We start from the raw sequence: 26647 nt of genomic DNA on the forward strand, positions 1-26647 counted from the left end.
TATACAATTACTATATAACGTATAACGTTATATACTATTACTATATAACGTATAACGATATATACTATTCCGTATTAACGTATAACGTTGTATACTATTACGTAATAGCGTATAACGTTATATAGTATTACCATATCACGTATAACGTTGTATATTATTACGTACTAACGTATAACGTTATATACTATTACTATATAACGTATAACGATATATACTATTACGTACTATCGTATAACGTTATATACTATTACTATATAACGTATAACGATATATATTATTACGTACTAACGTATAACGTTATATACTATTACGTACTAACGTATAACGTTACATACTATTACTATATAACGTATAACGTTACATACTATTACTATATAACGTATAACGTTGTATACTATTACTATATAACGTATAACGTTATATACTATTACTATATTACGTATAACGTTATATACTATTACTATATTACGTATAACGTTATATACTATTACTATATAACGTATAACGTTATATACTATTACTATATAACGTATAACGTTATATACTATTACTATATAACGTATAACGTTGTATACTATTACGTAATAACGTATAACGTTATATACTATTACGTAATAACGTATAACGTTATATAGTATTGCCATATCACGTATAACGTTGTATATTATTACGTACTAACGTATAACGTTATATACTATTACTATATAACGTATAACGTTAAATACTATTACTATATAACGTATAACGTTATATACTATTACTATATAACGTATAACGTTATATACTATTACTATATAACGCATAACGTTATATAATATTACTATATAACGTATAACGTTATATACTATTACTATATAACGTATAACGTTATATACTATTACTATATAACGCATAACGTTATATACTATTACTATATAACGTATAACGATATATACTATTACTATATAACGTATAACGTTATATACTATTACGTAGTAACGTATAACGTTATATAGTATTGCCATATCACGTATAACGTTGTATATTATTACGTACTAACGTATAACGTTATATACTATTACTATATAACGTATAACGTTATATACTATTACTGTATAACGTATAACGATATATACTATTACGTACTATCGTATAACGTTATATACTATTACTATATAACGTATAACGATATATATTATTACGTACTAACGTATAACGTTATATACTATTACTATATAACGTATAACGTTATATACTATTACTATATAACGTATAACGTTATATACTATTACTATATAACGTATAACGTTATATACTATTACTATATAACGTATAACGTTATATACTATTACTATATAACGTATAACGATATATACTATTCCGTATTAACGTATAACGTTGTATACTATTACGTAATAGCGTATAACGTTATATAGTATTACCATATCACGTATAACGTTGTATATTATTACGTACTAACGTATAACGTTATATACTATTACTATATAACGTATAACGATATATACTATTACGTACTATCGTATAACGTTATATACTATTACTATATAACGTATAACGATATATATTATTACGTACTAACGTATAACGTTATATACTATTACTATATAACGTATAACGTTACATACTATTACTATATAACGTATAACGTTACATACTATTACTATATAACGTATAACGTTACATACTATTACTATATAACGTATAACGTTATATACTATTACTATATAACGTATAACGTTATATACTATTACTATATAACGTATAACGTTATATACTATTGCTATATAACGTATAACGTTATATACTATTACTATATAACGTATAACGATATATACTATTACATATTAACGTATAACGTTATATACTATCACGTAATAGCGTATAACGTTATATAGTATTATCATATCACGTATAACGTTGTATACTATTACGTAATAACGTATAACGTTATATGCTATTACTATATAACGTATAACGTTATATACTATTACTATATAACGTATAACGTTATATACTATTACTATATAACGTATAACGTTATATACTATTACGTAATAACGTATAACGTTATATACTATTACGTAATAACGTATAACGTTATATAGTATTGCCATATCACGTATAACGTTGTATATTATTACGTACTAACGTATAACGTTATATACTATTACTATATAACGTATAACGTTAAATACTATTACTATATAACGTATAACGTTATATACTGTTACTATATAACGTATAACGTTATATACTATTACTATATAACGTATAACGATATATTCTATTCCGTATTAACGTATAACGTTATATACTATTATGTAATAGCGTATAACGTTATATAGTATTACCATATCACGTATAACGTTGTATATTATTACGTACTAACGTATAACGTTATATACTATTACCATATAACGTATAACGTTATATACTATTACTACATAACGTATAACGATATATACTATTACGTACTATCGTATAACGTTAGATACTATTACTATATAACGTATAACGATATATATTATTACGTACTAACGTATAACGTTATATACTATTACTATATAACGTATAACGTTATATACTATTACTATATAACGTATAACGTTATATACTATTACTATATAACGTATAACGTTATATACTATTACTATATAACGTATAACGTTATATACTATTACTATATAACGTATAACGATATATACTATTCCGTATTAACGTATAACGTTGTATACTATTACGTAATAGCGTATAACGTTATATAGTATTACCATATCACGTATAACGTTGTATATTATTACGTACTAACGTATAACGTTATATACTATTACTATATAACGTATAACGATATATACTATTACGTACTATCGTATAACGTTATATACTATTACTATATAACGTATAACGATATATATTATTACGTACTAACGTATAACGTTATATACTATTACGTACTAACGTATAACGTTACATACTATTACTACATAACGTATAACGTTACATACTATTACTATATAACGTATAACGTTGTATACTATTACTATATAACGTATAACGTTATATACTATTACTATATTACGTATAACGTTATATACTATTACTATATTACGTATAACGTTATATACTATTACTATATAACGTATAACGTTATATACTATTACTATATAACGTATAACGTTATATACTATTACGTAATAACGTATAACGTTATATACTATTACGTAATAACGTATAACGTTATATAGTATTGCCATATCACGTATAACGTTGTATATTATTACGTACTAACGTATAACGTTATATACTATTACTATATAACGTATAACGTTAAATACTATTACTATATAACGTATAACGTTATATACTATTACTATATAACGTATAACGTTATATACTATTACTATATAACGCATAACGTTATATAATATTACTATATAACGCATAACGTTATATAATATTACTACATAACGTATAACGTTATATACTATTACTATATAACGTATAACGTTATATACTATTACTATATAACGTATAACGTTATATACTATTACTATATAACGTATAACGTTATATACTATTACTATATAACGTATAACGATATATACTATTCCGTATTAACGTATAACGATGTATACTATTACGTAATAGCGTATAACGTTATATAGTATTACCATATCACGTATAACGTTGTATATTATTACGTACTAACGTATAACGTTATATACTATTACTATATAACGTATAACGATATATACTATTACGTACTATCGTATAACGTTATATACTATTACTATATAACGTATAACGATATATATTATTACGTACTAACGTATAACGTTATATACTATTACTATATAACGTATAACGTTACATACTATTACTATATAACGTATAACGTTACATACTATTACTATATAACGTATAACGTTATATACTATTACTATATAACGTATAACGTTATATACTATTACTATATAACGTATAACGATATATACTATTACTATATAACGTATAACGTTATATACTATTACGTAATAACGTATAACGTTATATAGTATTGCCATATCACGTATAACGTTGTATATTATTACGTACTAACGTATAACGTTATATACTATTACTATATAACGTATAACGTTATATACTATTACTATATAACGTATAACGATATATACTATTACGTACTATCGTATAACGTTATATACTATTACTATATAACGTATAACGTTATATACTATTACTATATAACGTATAACATTATATACTATTACTATATAACGTATAACGTTATATACTATTACTATATAACGTATAACGATATATACTATTCCGTATTAACGTATAACGTTGTATACTATTACGTAATAGCGTATAACGTTATATAGTATTACCATATCACGTATAACGTTGTATATTATTACGTACTAACGTATAACGTTATATACTATTACTATATAACGTATAACGATATATACTATTACGTACTATCGTATAACGTTATATACTATTACTATATAACGTATAACGATATATATTATTACGTACTAACGTATAACATTATATACTATTACTATATAACGTATAACGTTATATACTATTACTATATAACGTATAACGTTATATACTATTACTATATAACGTATAACGTTATATACTATTACTATATAACGTAGAACGATATATACTATTCCGTATTAACGTATAACGTTGTATACTATTACGTAATAGCGTATAACGTTATATAGTATTACCATATCACGTATAACGTTGTATATTATTACGTACTAACGTATAACGTTATATACTATTACTATATAACGTATAACGATATATACTATTACGTACTATCGTATAACGTTATATACTATTACTATATAACGTATAACGATATATATTATTACGTACTAACGTATAACGTTATATACTATTACGTACTAACGTATAACGTTACATACTATTACTATATAACGTATAACGTTACATACTATTACTATATAACGTATAACGTTGTATACTATTACTATATAACGTATAACGTTATATACTATTACGTAATAACGTATAACGTTATATAGTATTGCCATATCACGTATAACGTTGTATATTATTACGTACTAACGTATAACGTTATATACTATTACTATATAACGTATAACGTTAAATACTATTACTATATAACGTATAACGTTATATACTATTACTATATAACGTATAACGTTATATACTATTACTATATAACGCATAACGTTATATAATATTACTATATAACGTATAACGTTATATACTATTACTATATAACGTATAACGTTATATACTATTACTATATAACGTATAACGTTATATACTATTACTATATAACGTATAACGTTATATACTATTACTATATAACGTATAACGATATATACTATTCCGTATTAACGTATAACGATGTATACTATTACGTAATAGCGTATAACGTTATATAGTATTACCATATCACGTATAACGTTGTATATTATTACGTACTAACGTATAACGTTATATACTATTACTATATAACGTATAACGATATATACTATTACGTACTATCGTATAACGTTATATACTATTACTATATAACGTATAACGATATATATTATTACGTACTAACGTATAACGTTATATACTATTACTATATAACGTATAACGTTACATACTATTACTATATAACGTATAACGTTACATACTATTACTATATAACGTATAACGTTATATACTATTACTATATAACGTATAACGTTATATACTATTACTATATAACGTATAACGATATATACTATTACTATATAACGTATAACGTTATATACTATTACGTAATAACGTATAACGTTATATAGTATTGCCATATCACGTATAACGTTGTATATTATTACGTACTAACGTATAACGTTATATACTATTACTATATAACGTATAACGTTATATACTATTACTATATAACGTATAACGATATATACTATTACGTACTATCGTATAACGTTAGATACTATTACTATATAACGTATAACGATATATATTATTACGTACTAACGTATAACGTTATATACTATTACTATATAACGTATAACGTTATATACTATTACTATATAACGTATAACGTTATATACTATTACTATATAACGTATAACGTTATATACTATTACTATATAACGTATAACGATATATACTATTACTATATAACGTATAACGTTATATACTATTACGTAATAACGTATAACGTTATATAGTATTGCCATATCACGTATAACGTTGTATATTATTACGTACTAACGTATAACGTTATATACTATTACTATATAACGTATAACGTTATATACTATTACTATATAACGTATAACGATATATACTATTACGTACTATCGTATAACGTTATATACTATTACTATATAACGTATAACGATATATATTATTACGTACTAACGTATAACATTATATACTATTACTATATAACGTATAACGTTATATACTATTACTATATAACGTATAACGTTATATACTATTACTATATAACGTATAACGATATATACTATTACTATATAACGTATAACGATATATACTATTCCGTATTAACGTATAACGTTGTATACTATTACGTAATAGCGTATAACGTTATATAGTATTACCATATCACGTATAACGTTGTATATTATTACGTACTAACGTATAACGTTATATACTATTACTATATAACGTATAACGATATATACTATTCCGTATTAACGTATAACGTTGTATACTATTACGTAATAGCGTATAACGTTATATAGTATTACCATATCACGTATAACGTTGTATATTATTACGTACTAACGTATAACGTTATATACTATTACTATATAACGTATAACGATATATACTATTACGTACTATCGTATAACGTTATATACTATTACTATATAACGTATAACGATATATATTATTACGTACTAACGTATAACGTTATATACTATTACGTACTAACGTATAACGTTACATACTATTACTATATAACGTATAACGTTACATACTATTACTATATAACGTATAACGTTGTATACTATTACTATATAACGTATAACGTTATATACTATTACTATATAACGTATAACGTTATATACTATTACTATATAACGCATAACGTTATATAATATTACTATATAACGTATAACGTTATATACTATTACTATATAACGTATAACGTTATATACTATTACTATATAACGTATAACGTTATATACTATTACTATATAACGTATAACGTTATATACTATTACTATATAACGTATAACGATATATACTATTCCGTATTAACGTATAACGATGTATACTATTACGTAATAGCGTATAACGTTATATAGTATTACCATATCACGTATAACGTTGTATATTATTACGTACTAACGTATAACGTTATATACTATTACTATATAACGTATAACGATATATACTATTACGTACTATCGTATAACGTTATATACTATTACTATATAACGTATAACGATATATATTATTACGTACTAACGTATAACGTTATATACTATTACTATATAACGTATAACGTTACATACTATTACTATATAACGTATAACGTTACATACTATTACTATATAACGTATAACGTTATATACTATTACTATATAACGTATAACGTTATATACTATTACTATATAACGTATAACGATATATACTATTACTATATAACGTATAACGTTATATACTATTACGTAATAGCGTATAACGTTATATAGTATTACCATATCACGTATAACGTTGTATATTATTACGTACTAATGTATAACGTTATATACTATTACTATATAACGTATAACGTTATATACTATTACTATATAACGTATAACGTTATATACTATTACGTAATAACGTATAACGTTATATACTATTACGTAATAACGTATAACGTTATATAGTATTGCCATATCACGTATAACGTTGTATATTATTACGTACTAACGTATAACGTTATATACTATTACTATATAACGTATAACGTTAAATACTATTACTATATAACGCATAACGTTATATACTATTACTATATAACGTATAACGTTATATACTATTACTATATAACGCATAACGTTATATAATATTACTATATAACGTATAACGTTATATACTATTACTATATAACGTATAACGTTATATACTATTACTATATAACGTATAACGTTATATACTATTACTATATAACGTATAACGTTATATACTATTACTATATAACGTATAACGATATATACTATTCCGTATTAACGTATAACGATGTATACTATTACGTAATAGCGTATAACGTTATATAGTATTACCATATCACGTATAACGTTGTATATTATTACGTACTAACGTATAACGTTATATACTATTACTATATAACGTATAACGATATATACTATTACGTACTATCGTATAACGTTATATACTATTACTATATAACGTATAACGATATATATTATTACGTACTAACGTATAACGTTATATACTATTACTATATAACGTATAACGTTACATACTATTACTATATAACGTATAACGTTACATACTATTACTATATAACGTATAACGTTATATACTATTACTATATAACGTATAACGTTATATACTATTACTATATAACGTATAACGATATATACTATTACTATATAACGTATAACGTTATATACTATTACGTAATAACGTATAACGTTATATAGTATTGCCATATCACGTATAACGTTGTATATTATTACGTACTAACGTATAACGTTATATACTATTACTATGTAACGTATAACGTTATATACTATTACTATATAACGTATAACGATATATACTATTACGTACTATCGTATAACGTTATATACTATTACTATATAACGTATAACGATATATATTATTACGTACTAACGTATAACATTATATACTATTACTATATAACGTATAACGTTATATACTATTACTATATAACGTATAACGTTATATACAATTACTATATAACGTATAACGTTATATACTATTACTATATAACGTATAACGATATATACTATTCCGTATTAACGTATAACGTTGTATACTATTACGTAATAGCGTATAACGTTATATAGTATTACCATATCACGTATAACGTTGTATATTATTACGTACTAACGTATAACGTTATATACTATTACTATATAACGTATAACGATATATACTATTACGTACTATCGTATAACGTTATATACTATTACTATATAACGTATAACGATATATATTATTACGTACTAACGTATAACGTTATATACTATTACGTACTAACGTATAACGTTACATACTATTACTATATAACGTATAACGTTACATACTATTACTATATAACGTATAACGTTGTATACTATTACTATATAACGTATAACGTTATATACTATTACTATATTACGTATAACGTTATATACTATTACTATATTACGTATAACGTTATATACTATTACTATATAACGTATAACGTTATATACTATTACTATATAACGTATAACGTTATATACTATTACTATATAACGTATAACGTTATATACTATTACTATATAACGTATAACGTTATATACTATTACGTAATAACGTATAACGTTATATACTATTACGTAATAACGTATAACGTTATATAGTATTGCCATATCACGTATAACGTTGTATATTATTACGTACTAACGTATAACGTTATATACTATTACTATATAACGTATAACGCTAAATACTATTACTATATAACGTATAACGTTATATACTATTACTATATAACGTATAACGTTATATACTATTACTATATAACGCATAACGTTATATAATATTACTATATAACGTATAACGTTATATACTATTACTATATAACGTATAACGTTATATACTATTACTATATAACGCATAACGTTATATACTATTACTATATAACGTATAACGATATATACTATTACTATATAACGTATAACGTTATATACTATTACGTAGTAACGTATAACGTTATATAGTATTGCCATATCACGTATAACGTTGTAAATTATTACGTACTAACGTATAACGTTATATACTATTACTATATAACGTATAACGTTATATACTATTACTGTATAACGTATAACGATATATACTATTACGTACTATCGTATAACGTTATATACTATTACTATATAACGTATAACGATATATATTATTACGTACTAACGTATAACGTTATATACTATTACTATATAACGTATAACGTTATATACTATTACTATATAACGTATAACGTTATATACTATTACTATATAACGTATAACGTTATATACTATTACTATATAACGTATAACGTTATATACTATTACTATATAACGTATAACGATATATACTATTCCGTATTAACGTATAACGTTGTATACTATTACGTAATAGCGTATAACGTTATATAGTATTACCATATCACGTATAACGTTGTATATTATTACGTACTAACGTATAACGTTATATACTATTACTATATAACGTATAACGATATATACTATTACGTACTATCGTATAACGTTATATACTATTACTATATAACGTATAACGATATATATTATTACGTACTAACGTATAACGTTATATACTATTACTATATAACGTATAACGTTACATACTATTACTATATAACGTATAACGTTACATACTATTACTATATAACGTATAACGTTATATACTATTACTATATAACGTATAACGTTATATACTATTACTATATAACGTATAACGTTATATACTATTACTATATAACGTATAACGTTATATACTATTGCTATATAACGTATAACGTTATATACTATTACTATATAACGTATAACGATATATACTATTACATATTAACGTATAACGTTATATACTATCACGTAATAGCGTATAACGTTATATAGTATTATCATATCACGTATAACGTTGTATACTATTACGTAATAACGTATAACGTTATATGCTATTACTATATAACGTATAACGTTATATACTATTACTATATAACGTATAACGTTATATACTATTACTATATAACGTATAACGTTATATACTATTACGTAATAACGTATAACGTTATATACTATTACGTAATAACGTATAACGTTATATAGTATTGCCATATCACGTATAACGTTGTATATTATTACGTACTAACGTATAGCGTTATATACTATTACTATATAACGTATAACGTTAAATACTATTACTATATAACGTATAACGTTATATACTGTTACTATATAACGTATAACGTTATATACTATTACTATATAACGTATAACGATATATTCTATTCCGTATTAACGTATAACGTTATATACTATTATGTAATAGCGTATAACGTTATATAGTATTACCATATCACGTATAACGTTGTATATTATTACGTACTAACGTATAACGTTATATACTATTACCATATAACGTATAACGTTATATACTATTACTACATAACGTATAACGATATATACTATTACGTACTATCGTATAACGTTAGATACTATTACTATATAACGTATAACGATATATATTATTACGTACTAACGTATAACGTTATATACTATTACTATATAACGTATAACGTTATATACTATTACTATATAACGTATAACGTTATATACTATTACTATATAACGTATAACGTTATATACTATTACTATATAACGTATAACGATATATACTATTACTATATAACGTATAACGTTATATACTATTACGTAATAACGTATAACGTTATATAGTATTGCCATATCACGTATAACGTTATATACTATTACTATATAACGTATAACGTTAAATACTATTACTATATAACGTATAACGTTATATACTGTTACTATATAACGTATAACGTTATATACTATTACTATATAGCGCATAACGTTATATAAAATTACTATATAACGTATAACGTTATATACTATTACTATATAACGTATAACGTTATATACTATTACTATAAAACGTATAACGTTATATACTATTACCATATAACGTATAACGATATATACTATTCCGTACTATCGTATAACGTTATATACTATTACTATATAACTCATAACGTTATATAGTATTACTATATAACGTATAACGTTATATACTATTACTATATAACGCATAACGTTATATACTATTACTATATAACGTATAACGTTATATACTATTACGTAATAACGTATAACGTTATATACTATTACGTAATAACGTATAACGTTATATACTATTACGTAATAGCGTATAACGTTATATAGTATTACCATATCACGTATAACGTTGTATATTATTACGTACTAACGTATAACGTTATATACTATTACTATATAACGTATAACGTTATATACTATTACTATATAACGCATAACGTTATATAATATTAGTATATAACGTATAACGTTATATACTATTACTATATAACGTATAACGTTATATACTATTACTATATAACGTATAACGATATATTCTATTCCGTATTAACGTATAACGTTATATACTATTACGTAATAGCGTATAACGTTATATAGTATTACCATATCACGTATAACGTTGTATATTATTACGTACTAACGTATAACGTTATATACTATTACTATATAACGTATAACGTTATATACTATTACTATATAACGTATAACGATATATACTATTACGTACTATCGTATAACGTTAGATACTATTACTATATAACGTATAACGATATATATTATTACGTACTAACGTATAACGTTATATACTATTACTATATAACGTATAACGTTATATACTATTACTATATAACGTATAACGTTATATACTATTACTATATAACGTATAACGATATATACTATTACTATATAACGTATAACGTTATATACTATTACTATATAACGTATAACGATATATACTATTACTATATAACGTATAACGTTATATACTATTACGTAATAACGTATAACGTTATATAGTATTGCCATATCACGTATAACGTTGTATATTATTACGTACTAACGTATAACGTTATATACTATTACTATATAACGTATAACGATATATACTATTACGTACTATCGTATAACGTTATATACTATTACGTACTAACGTATAACGTTACATACTATTACTATATAACGTATAACGTTACATACTATTACTATATAACGTATAACGTTATATACTATTACTATATAACGTATAACGATATATACTATTCCGTATTAGCGTATAACGTTGTATACTATTACGTAATAGCGTATAACGTTATATAGTATTACCATATCACGTATAATGTTGTATACTATTACGTACTATCGTATAACGTTATATACTATTACTATATAACGTATAACGATATATATTATTACGTACTAACGTATAACGTTATATACTATTACGTACTAACGTATAACGTTACATACTATTACTATATAACGTATAACGTTACATACTATTACTATATAACGTATAACGTTGTATACTATTACTATATAACGTATAACGTTATATACTATTACTATATTACGTATAACGTTATATACTATTACTATATTACGTATAACGTTATATACTATTACTATATAACGTATAACGTTATATACTATTACTATATAACGTATAACGTTATATACTATTACTATATAACGTATAACGTTATATACTATTACGTAATAACGTATAACGTTATATATTATTACGTAATAACGTATAACGTTATATAGTATTGCCATATCACGTATAACGTTGTATATTATTACGTACTAACGTATAACGTTATATACTATTACTATATAACGTATAACGTTAAATACTATTACTATATAACGTATAACGTTATATACTATTACTATATAACGTATAACGTTATATACTATTACTATATAACGCATAACGTTATATAATATTACTATATAACGTATAACGTTATATACTATTACTATATAACGTATAACGTTATATACTATTACGTAGTAACGCATAACGTTATATAGTATTGCCATATCACGTATAACGTTGTATATTATTACGTACTAACGTATAACGTTATATACTATTACTATATAACGTGTAACGTTATATACTATTACTATATAACGTATAACGATATATACTATTACGTACTATCGTATAACGTTATATACTATTACTATATAACGTATAACGATATATATTATTACGTACTAACGTATAACGTTATATACTATTACTATATAACGTATAACGTTATATACTATTACTATATAACGTATAAAGTTATATACTATTACTATATAACGTATAACGATATATACTATTCCGTGTTAACGTATAACGTTGTATACTATTACGTAATAGCGTATAACGTTATATAGTATTACCATATCACGTATAACGTTGTATATTATTACGTACTAACGTATAACGTTATATACTATTACTATATAACGTATAACGATATATACTATTACGTACTATCGTATAACGTTATATACTATTACTATATAACGTATAACGATATATACTATTACATATTAACGTATAACGTTATATACTATTACTATATAACGTATAACGTTATATACTATTACTATATAACGTATAACGTTATATACTATTACTATATAACGTATAACGTTATATACTATTGCTATATAACGTATAACGTTATATACTATTACTATATAACGTATAACGATATATACTATTACATATTAACGTATAACGCTAAATACTATTACGTAATAGCGTATAACGTTATATAGTATTATCATATCACGAATAACGTTGTATACTATTACGTAATAGCGTATAACGTTATATAGTATTACCATATCACGTATAACGTTGTATATTATTACGTACTAACGTATTACGTTATAAACTATTACTATATAACGTATAACGATATATACTACTACGTACTATCGTATAACGTTATATACTATTACTATATAACGTATAACGATATATATTATTACGTACTAACGTATAACGTTATATACTATTACTATATAACGTATAACGTTAAATACTATTACTATATAACGTATAACGTTATATACTGTTACTATATAACGTATAACGTTATATACTATTACTATATAGCGCATAACGTTATATAAAATTACTATATAACGTATAACGTTATATACTATTACTATATAACGTATAATGTTATATACTATTACTATAAAACGTATAACGTTATATACTATTACCATATAACGTATAACGATATATACTATTCCGTACTATCGTATAACGTTATATACTATTACTATATAACTCATAACGTTATATACTATTACTATATAACGTATAACGTTATATACTATTACTATATAACGCATAACGTTATATACTATTACTATATAACGTATAACGTTATATACTATTACGTAATAACGTATAACGTTATATACTATTACGTAATAACGTATAACGTTATATACTATTACGTAATAGCGTATAACGTTATATAGTATTACCATATCACGTATAACGTTGTATATTATTACGTACTAACGTATAACGTTATATACTATTACTATATAACGTATAACGTTATATACTATTATTATATAACGCATAACGTTATATAATATTAGTATATAACGTATAACGTTATATACTATTACTATATAACGTATAACGTTATATACTATTACTATATAACGTATAACGATATATTCTATTCCGTATTAACGTATAACGTTATATACTATTACGTAATAGCGTATAACGTTATATAGTATTACCATATCACGTATAACGTTGTATATTATTACGTACTAACGTATAACGTTATATACTATTACTATATAACGTATAACGTTATATACTATTACTATATAACGTATAACGATATATACTATTACGTACTATCGTGTAACGTTAGATACTATTACTATATAACGTATAACGATATATATTATTACGTACTAACGTATAACGTTATATACTATTACTATATAACGTATAACGTTATATACTATTACTATATAACGTATAACGATATATACTATTACTATATAACGTATAACGTTATATACTATTACTATATAACGTATAACGATATATACTATTACTATATAACGTATAACGTTATATACTATTACGTAATAACGTATAACGTTATATAGTATTGCCATATCACGTATAACGTTGTATATTAATACGTACTAACGTATAACGTTATATACTATTACTATATAACGTATAACGTTATATACTATTACTATATAACGTATAACGTTATATACTATTACTATATAACGTATAACGATATATACTATTACGTACTATCGTATAACGTTATATACTATTACTATATAACGTATAAGGATATATATTATTACGTACTAACGTATAACGTTATATACTATTACTATATAACGTATAACGTTATATACTATTACTATATAACGTATAACGATATATACTATTACGTACTATCGTATAACGTTAGATACTATTACTATATAACGTATAACGATATATATTATTACGTACTAACGTATAACGTTATATACTATTACTATATAACGTATAACGTTATATACTATTACTATATAACGTATAACGTTATATACTATTACTATATAACGTATAACGTTATATACTATTACTATATAACGTATAACGATATATACTATTCCGTATTAGCGTATAACGTTGTATACTATTACGTAATAGCGTATAACGTTATATAGTATTACCATATCACGTATAACGTTGTATATTATTACGAACTAACGTATAACGTTATATACTATTACTATATAACGTATAACGATATATACTATTACGTACTATCGTATAACGTTATATACTATTACTATATAACGTATAACGATATATATTATTACGTACTAACGTATAACGTTATATACTATTACGTACTAACGTATAACGTTACATACTATTACTATATAATGTATAACGTTACATACTATTACTATATAACGTATAACGTTGTATACTATTACTATATAACGTATAACGTTATATACTATTACTATATTACGTATAACGTTATATACTATTACTATATTACGTATAACGTTATATACTATTACTATATAACGTATAACGTTATATACTATTACTATATAACGTATAACGTTATATACTATTACTATATAACGTATAACGTTATATACTATTACGTAATAACGTATAACGTTATATAGTATTGCCATATCACGTATAACGTTGTATATTATTACGTACTAACGTATAACGTTATATACTATTACTATATAACGTATAACGTTAAATACTATTACTATATAACGTATAACGTTATATACTATTACTATATAACGTATAACGTTATATACTATTACTATATAACGCATAACGTTATATAATATTACTATATAACGTATAACGTTATATACTATTACTATATAACGTATAACGTTATATACTATTACTATATAACGCATAACGTTATATACTATTACTATATAACGTATAACGATATATACTATTACTATATAACGTATAACGTTATATACTATTACGTAGTAACGCATAACGTCATATAGTATTGCCATATCACGTATAACGTTGTATATTATTACGTACTAACGTATAACGTTATATACTATTACTATATAACGTATAACGTTATATACTATTACTATATAACGTATAACGATATATACTATTACGTACTATCGTATAACGTTATATACTATTACTATATAACGTATAACGATATATATTATTACGTACTAACGTATAACGTTATATACTATTACTATATAACGTATAACGTTATATACTATTACTATATAACGTATAAAGTTATATACTATTACTATATAACGTATAACGATATATACTATTCCGTATTAACGTATAACGTTATATACTATTACGTAATAACGTATAACGTTATATAGTATTGCCATATCACGTATAACGTTGTATATTATTACGTACTAACGTATAACGTTATATACTATTACTATATAACGTATAACGTTATATACTATTACTATATAACGTATAACGATATATACTATTACGTACTATCGTATAACGTTATATACTATTACTATATAACGTATAACGATATATACTATTACATATTAACGTATAACGTTATATACTATTACTATATAACGTATAACGTTATATACTATTACTATATAACGTATAACGTTATATACTATTACTATATAACGTATAACGTTATATACTATTGCTATATAACGTATAACGTTATATACTATTACTATATAACGTATAACGATATATACTATTACATATTAACGTATAACGTTAAATACTATTACGTAATAGCGTATAACGTTATATAGTATTATCATATCACGAATAACGTTGTATACTATTACGTAATAGCGTATAACGTTATATAGTATTACCATATCACGTATAACGTTGTATATTATTACGTACTAACGTATTACGTTATAAACTATTACTATATAACGTATAACGATATATACTACTACGTACTATCGTATAACGTTATATACTATTACTATATAACGTATAACGATATATATTATTACGTACTAACGTATAACGTTATATACTATTACTATATAACGTATAACGTTAAATACTATTACTATATAACGTATAACGTTATATACTGTTACTATATAACGTATAACGTTATATACTATTACTATATAGCGCATAACGTTATATAAAATTACTATATAACGTATAACGTTATATACTATTACTATATAACGTATAATGTTATATACTATTACTATAAAACGTATAACGTTATATACTATTACCATATAACGTATAACGATATATACTATTCCGTACTATCGTATAACGTTATATACTATTACTATATAACTCATAACGTTATATACTATTACTATATAACGTATAACGTTATATACTATTACTATATAACGCATAACGTTATATACTATTACTATATAACGTATAACGTTATATACTATTACGTAATAACGTATAACGTTATATACTATTACGTAATAACGTATAACGTTATATACTATTACGTAATAGCGTATAACGTTATATAGTATTACCATATCACGTATAACGTTGTATATTATTACGTACTAACGTATAACGTTATATACTATTACTATATAACGTATAACGTTATATACTATTATTATATAACGCATAACGTTATATAATATTAGTATATAACGTATAACGTTATATACTATTACTATATAACGTATAACGTTATATACTATTACTATATAACGTATAACGATATATTCTATTCCGTATTAACGTATAACGTTATATACTAGTACGTAATAGCGTATAACGTTATATAGTATTACCATATCACGTATAACGTTGTATATTATTACGTACTAACGTATAACGTTATATACTATTACTATATAACGTATAACGTTATATACTATTACTATATAACGTATAACGATATATACTATTACGTACTATCGTGTAACGTTAGATACTATTACTATATAACGTATAACGATATATATTATTACGTACTAACGTATAACGTTATATACTATTACTATATAACGTATAACGTTATATACTATTACTATATAACGTATAACGTTATATACTATTACTATATAACGTATAACGATATATACTATTACTATATAACGTATAACGTTATATACTATTACTATATAACGTATAACGATATATACTATTACTATATAACGTATAACGTTATATACTATTACGTAATAACGTATAACGTTATATAGTATTGCCATATCACGTATAACGTTGTATATTAATACGTACTAACGTATAACGTTATATACTATTACTATATAACGTATAACGTTATATACTATTACTATATAACGTATAACGTTATATACTATTACTATATAACGTATAACGATATATACTATTACGTACTATCGTATAACGTTATATACTATTACTATATAACGTATAACGATATATATTATTACGTACTAACGTATAACGTTATATACTATTACTATATAACGTATAACGTTATATACTATTACTATATAACGTATAACGATATATACTATTACGTACTATCGTATAACGTTAGATACTATTACTATATAACGTATAACGATATATATTATTACGTACTAACGTATAACGTTATATACTATTACTATATAACGTATAACGTTATATACTATTACTATATAACGTATAACGTTATATACTATTACTATATAACGTATAACGTTATATACTATTACTATATAACGTATAACGATATATACTATTCCGTATTAGCGTATAACGTTGTATACTATTACGTAATAGCGTATAACGTTATATAGTATTACCATATCACGTATAACGTTGTATATTATTACGAACTAACGTATAACGTTATATACTATTACTATATAACGTATAACGATATATACTATTACGTACTATCGTATAACGTTATATACTATTACTATATAACGTATAACGATATATATTATTACGTACTAACGTATAACGTTATATACTATTACGTACTAACGTATAACGTTACATACTATTACTATATAATGTATAACGTTACATACTATTACTATATAACGTATAACGTTGTATACTATTACTATATAACGTATAACGTTATATACTATTACTATATTACGTATAACGTTATATACTATTACTATATTACGTATAACGTTATATACTATTACTATATAACGTATAACGTTATATACTATTACTATATAACGTATAACGTTATATACTATTACTATATAACGAATAACGTTATATACTATTACGTAATAACGTATAACGTTATATAGTATTGCCATATCACGTATAACGTTGTATATTATTACGTACTAACGTATAACGTTATATACTATTACTATATAACGTATAACGTTAAATACTATTACTATATAACGTATAACGTTATATACTATTACTATATAACGTATAACGTTATATACTATTACTATATAACGCATAACGTTATATAATATTACTATATAACGTATAACGTTATATACTATTACTATATAACGTATAACGTTATATACTATTACTATATAACGCATAACGTTATATACTATTACTATATAACGTATAACGATATATACTATTACTATATAACGTATAACGTTATATACTATTACGTAGTAACGCATAACGTCATATAGTATTGCCATATCACGTATAACGTTGTATATTATTACGTACTAACGTATAACGTTATATACTATTACTATATAACGTATAACGTTATATACTATTACTATATAACGTATAACGATATATACTATTACGTACTATCGTATAACGTTATATACTATTACTATATAACGTATAACGATATATATTATTACGTACTAACGTATAACGTTATATACTATTACTATATAACGTATAACGTTATATACTATTACTATATAACGTATAAAGTTATATACTATTACTATATAACGTATAACGATATATACTATTCCGTATTAACGTATAACGTTGTATACTATTACGTAATAGCGTATAACGTTATATAGTATTACCATATCACGTATAACGTTGTATATTATTACGTACTAACGTATAACGTTATATACTATTACTATATAACGTATAACGATATATACTATTCCGTATTAGCGTATAACGTTGTATACTATTACGTAATAGCGTATAACGTTATATAGTATTACCATATCACGTATAACGTTGTATATTATTACGTACTAACGTATAACGTTATATACTATTACTATATAACGTATAACGATATATACTATTACGTACTATCGTATAACGTTATATACTATTACTATATAACGTATAACGATATATATTATTACGTACTAACGTATAACGTTATATACTATTACGTACTAACGTATAACGTTACATACTATTACTATATAATGTATAACGTTACATACTATTACTATATAACGTATAACGTTGTATACTATTACTATATAACGTATAACGTTATATACTATTACTATATTACGTATAACGTTATATACTATTACTATATTACGTATAACGTTATATACCATTACTATATAACGTATAACGTTATATACTATTACTATATAACGTATAACGTTATATACTATTACTATATAACGTATAACGTTATATACTATTACGTAATAACGTATAACGTTATATAGTATTGCCATATCACGTATAACGTTGTATATTATTACGTACTAACGTATAACGTTATATACTATTACTATATAACGTATAACGTTAAATACTATTACTATATAACGTATAACGTTATATACTATTACTATATAACGTATAACGTTATATACTATTACTATATAACGCATAACGTTATATAATATTACTATATAACGTATAACGATATATACTATTACTATATAACGTATAACGTTATATACTATTACGTAGTAACGCATAACGTTATATAGTATTGCCATATCACGTATAACGTTGTATATTATTACGTACTAACGTATAACGTTATATACTATTACTATATAACGTATAACGTTATATACTATTACTATATAACGTATAACGATATATACTATTACGTACTATCGTATAACGTTATATACTATTACTATATAACGTATAACGATATATATTATTACGTACTAACGTATAACGTTATATACTATTACTATATAACGTATAACGTTATATACTATTACTATATAACGTATAACGTTATATACTATTACTGTATAACGTATAACGTTATATACTATTGCTATATAACGTATAACGTTATATACTATTACTATATAACGTATAACGATATATACTATTACATATTAACGTATAACGTTATATACTATTACGTAATAGCGTATAACGTTATATAGTATTATCATATCACGTATAACGTTGTATACTATTACGTAATAACGTATAACGTTATATACTATTACTATATAACGTATAACGTTATATACTATTACTATATAACGTATAACGTTATATACTATTACTATATAACGTATAACGTTATATACTATTACGTAATAACGTATAACGTTATATACTATTACGTAATAACGTATAACGTTATATACTATTACGTAATAACGTATAACGTTATATAGTATTGCCATATCACGTATAACGTTGTATATTATTACGTACTAACGTATAACGTTATATACTATTACTATATAACGTATAACGTTAAATACTATTACTATATAACGTATAACGTTATATACTGTTACTATATAACGTATAACGTTATATACTATTACTATATAACGCATAACGTTATATAATATTACTATTTAACGTATAACGTTATATACTATTACTATATAACGTATAACGTTATATACTATTACTATAAAACGTATAACGTTATATACTATTACCATATAACGTATAACGATATATACTATTCCGTACTATCGTATAACGTTATATACTATTACTATATAACGCATAACGTTATATACTATTACTATATAACGTATAACGTTATATACTATTACGTAATAACGTATAACGTTATACGCTATTACGTAATAGTATATAACGTTATATACTATTACGTAATAGCGTATAACGTTATATAGTATTACCATATCACGTATAACGTTGTATATTATTACGTACTAACGTATAACGTTATATACTATTACTATATAACGTATAACGTTATATACTATTACTATATAACGCATAACGTTATATAATATTAGTATATAACGTATAACGTTATATACTATTACTATATAACGTATAACGTTATATACTATTACTATATAACGTATAACGATATATTCTATTCCGTATTAACGTATAACGTTATATACTATTACGTAATAGCGTATAACGTTATATAGTATTACCATATCACGTATAACGTTGTATATTATTACGTACTAACGTATAACGTTATATACTATTACTATATAACGTATAACGTTATATACTATTACTATATAACGTATAACGATATATACTATTACGTACTATCGTATAACGTTATATACTATTACTATATAACGTATAACGATATATATTATTACGTACTAACGTATAACGTTATATACTATTACTATATAACGTATAACGTTATATACTATTACTATATAACGTATAAAGTTATATACTATTACTATATAACGTAAAACGATATATACTATTCCGTATTAACGTATAACGTTGTATACTATTACGTAATAGCGTATAACGCTATATAGTATTACCATATCACGTATAACGTTGTATATTATTACGTACTAACGTATAACGTTATATACTATTACTATATAACGTATAACGATATATACTATTACGTACTATCGTATAACGTTATATACTGTTACTATATAACGTATACCGATATATATTATTACGTACTAACGTATAACGTTATATACTATTACTATATAACGTATAACGTTACATACTATTACTATATAACGTATAACGTTACATACTATTACTATATAACGTATAACGTTATATACTATTACTATATAACGTATAACGTTATATACTATTACTATATAACGTATAACGTTATATACTATTACTATATAACGTATAACGTTATATACTATTGCTATATAACGTATAACGTTATATACTATTACTATATAACGTATAACGATATATACTATTACATATTAACGTATAACGTTATATACTATTACGTAATAGCGTATAACGTTATATAGTATTATCATATCACGTATAACGTTGTATACTATTGCGTAATAACGTATAACGTTATATACTATTACTATATAACGTATAACGTTATATACTATTACTATATAACGTATAACGTTATATACTATTACTATATAACGTATAACGTTATATACTATTACGTAATAACGTATAACGTTATATACTATTACGTAATAACGTATAACGTTATATACTATTACGTAATAGCGTATAACGTTATATAGTATTACCATATCACGTATAACGTTGTATATTATTACGTACTAACGTATAACGTTATATACTATTACTATATAACGTATAACGTTATATACTATTACTATATAACGTATAACGATATATACTATTACGTACTATCGTGTAACGTTAGATACTATTACTATATAACGTATAACGATATATATTATTACGTACTAACGTATAACGTTATATACTATTACTATATAACGTATAACGTTATATACTATTACTATATAACGTATAACGTTATATACTATTACTATATAACGTATAACGATATATACTATTACTATATAACGTATAACGTTATATACTATTACTATATAACGTATAACGATATATACTATTACTATATAACGTATAACGTTATATACTATTACGTAATAACGTATAACGTTATATAGTATTGCCATATCACGTATAACGTTGTATATTAATACGTACTAACGTATAACGTTATATACTATTACTATATAACGTATAACGTTATATACTATTACTATATAACGTATAACGTTATATACTATTACTATATAACGTATAACGATATATACTATTACGTACTATCGTATAACGTTATATACTATTACTATATAACGTATAACGATATATATTATTACGTACTAACGTATAACGTTATATACTATTACTATATAACGTATAACGTTATATACTATTACTATATAACGTATAACGATATATACTATTACGTACTATCGTATAACGTTAGATACTATTACTATATAACGTATAACGATATATATTATTACGTACTAACGTATAACGTTATATACTATTACTATATAACGTATAACGTTATATACTATTACTATATAACGTATAACGTTATATACTATTACTATATAACGTATAACGTTATATACTATTACTATATAACGTATAACGATATATACTATTCCGTATTAGCGTATAACGTTGTATACTATTACGTAATAGCGTATAACGTTATATAGTATTACCATATCACGTATAACGTTGTATATTATTACGAACTAACGTATAACGTTATATACTATTACTATATAACGTATAACGATATATACTATTACGTACTATCGTATAACGTTATATACTATTACTATATAACGTATAACGATATATATTATTACGTACTAACGTATAACGTTATATACTATTACGTACTAACGTATAACGTTACATACTATTACTATATAACGTATAACGTTATATACTATTACTATATAACGTATAACGTTATATACTATTACTATATTACGTATAACGTTATATACTATTACTATATAACGTATAACGTTAAATACTATTACTATATAACGTATAACGTTATATACTATTACTATATAACGTATAACGTTATATACTATTACTATATAACGCATAACGTTATATAATATTACTATATAACGTATAACGTTATATACTATTACTATATAACGTATAACGTTATATACTATTACTATATAACGCATAACGTTATATACTATTACTATATAACGTATAACGATATATACTATTACTATATAACGTATAACGTTATATACTATTACGTAGTAACGCATAACGTCATATAGTATTGCCATATCACGTATAACGTTGTATATTATTACGTACTAACGTATAACGTTATATACTATTACTATATAATGTATAACGTTACATACTATTACTATATAACGTATAACGTTGTATACTATTACTATATAACGTATAACGTTATATACTATTACTATATTACGTATAACGTTATATACTATTACTATATTACGTATAACGTTATATACCA

The sequence above is a fragment of the Bombus terrestris genome, chromosome 13, assembly GCF_910591885.1.
Source record: "Bombus terrestris chromosome 13, iyBomTerr1.2, whole genome shotgun sequence".
Taxonomy (NCBI): domain Eukaryota; kingdom Metazoa; phylum Arthropoda; class Insecta; order Hymenoptera; family Apidae; genus Bombus; species Bombus terrestris.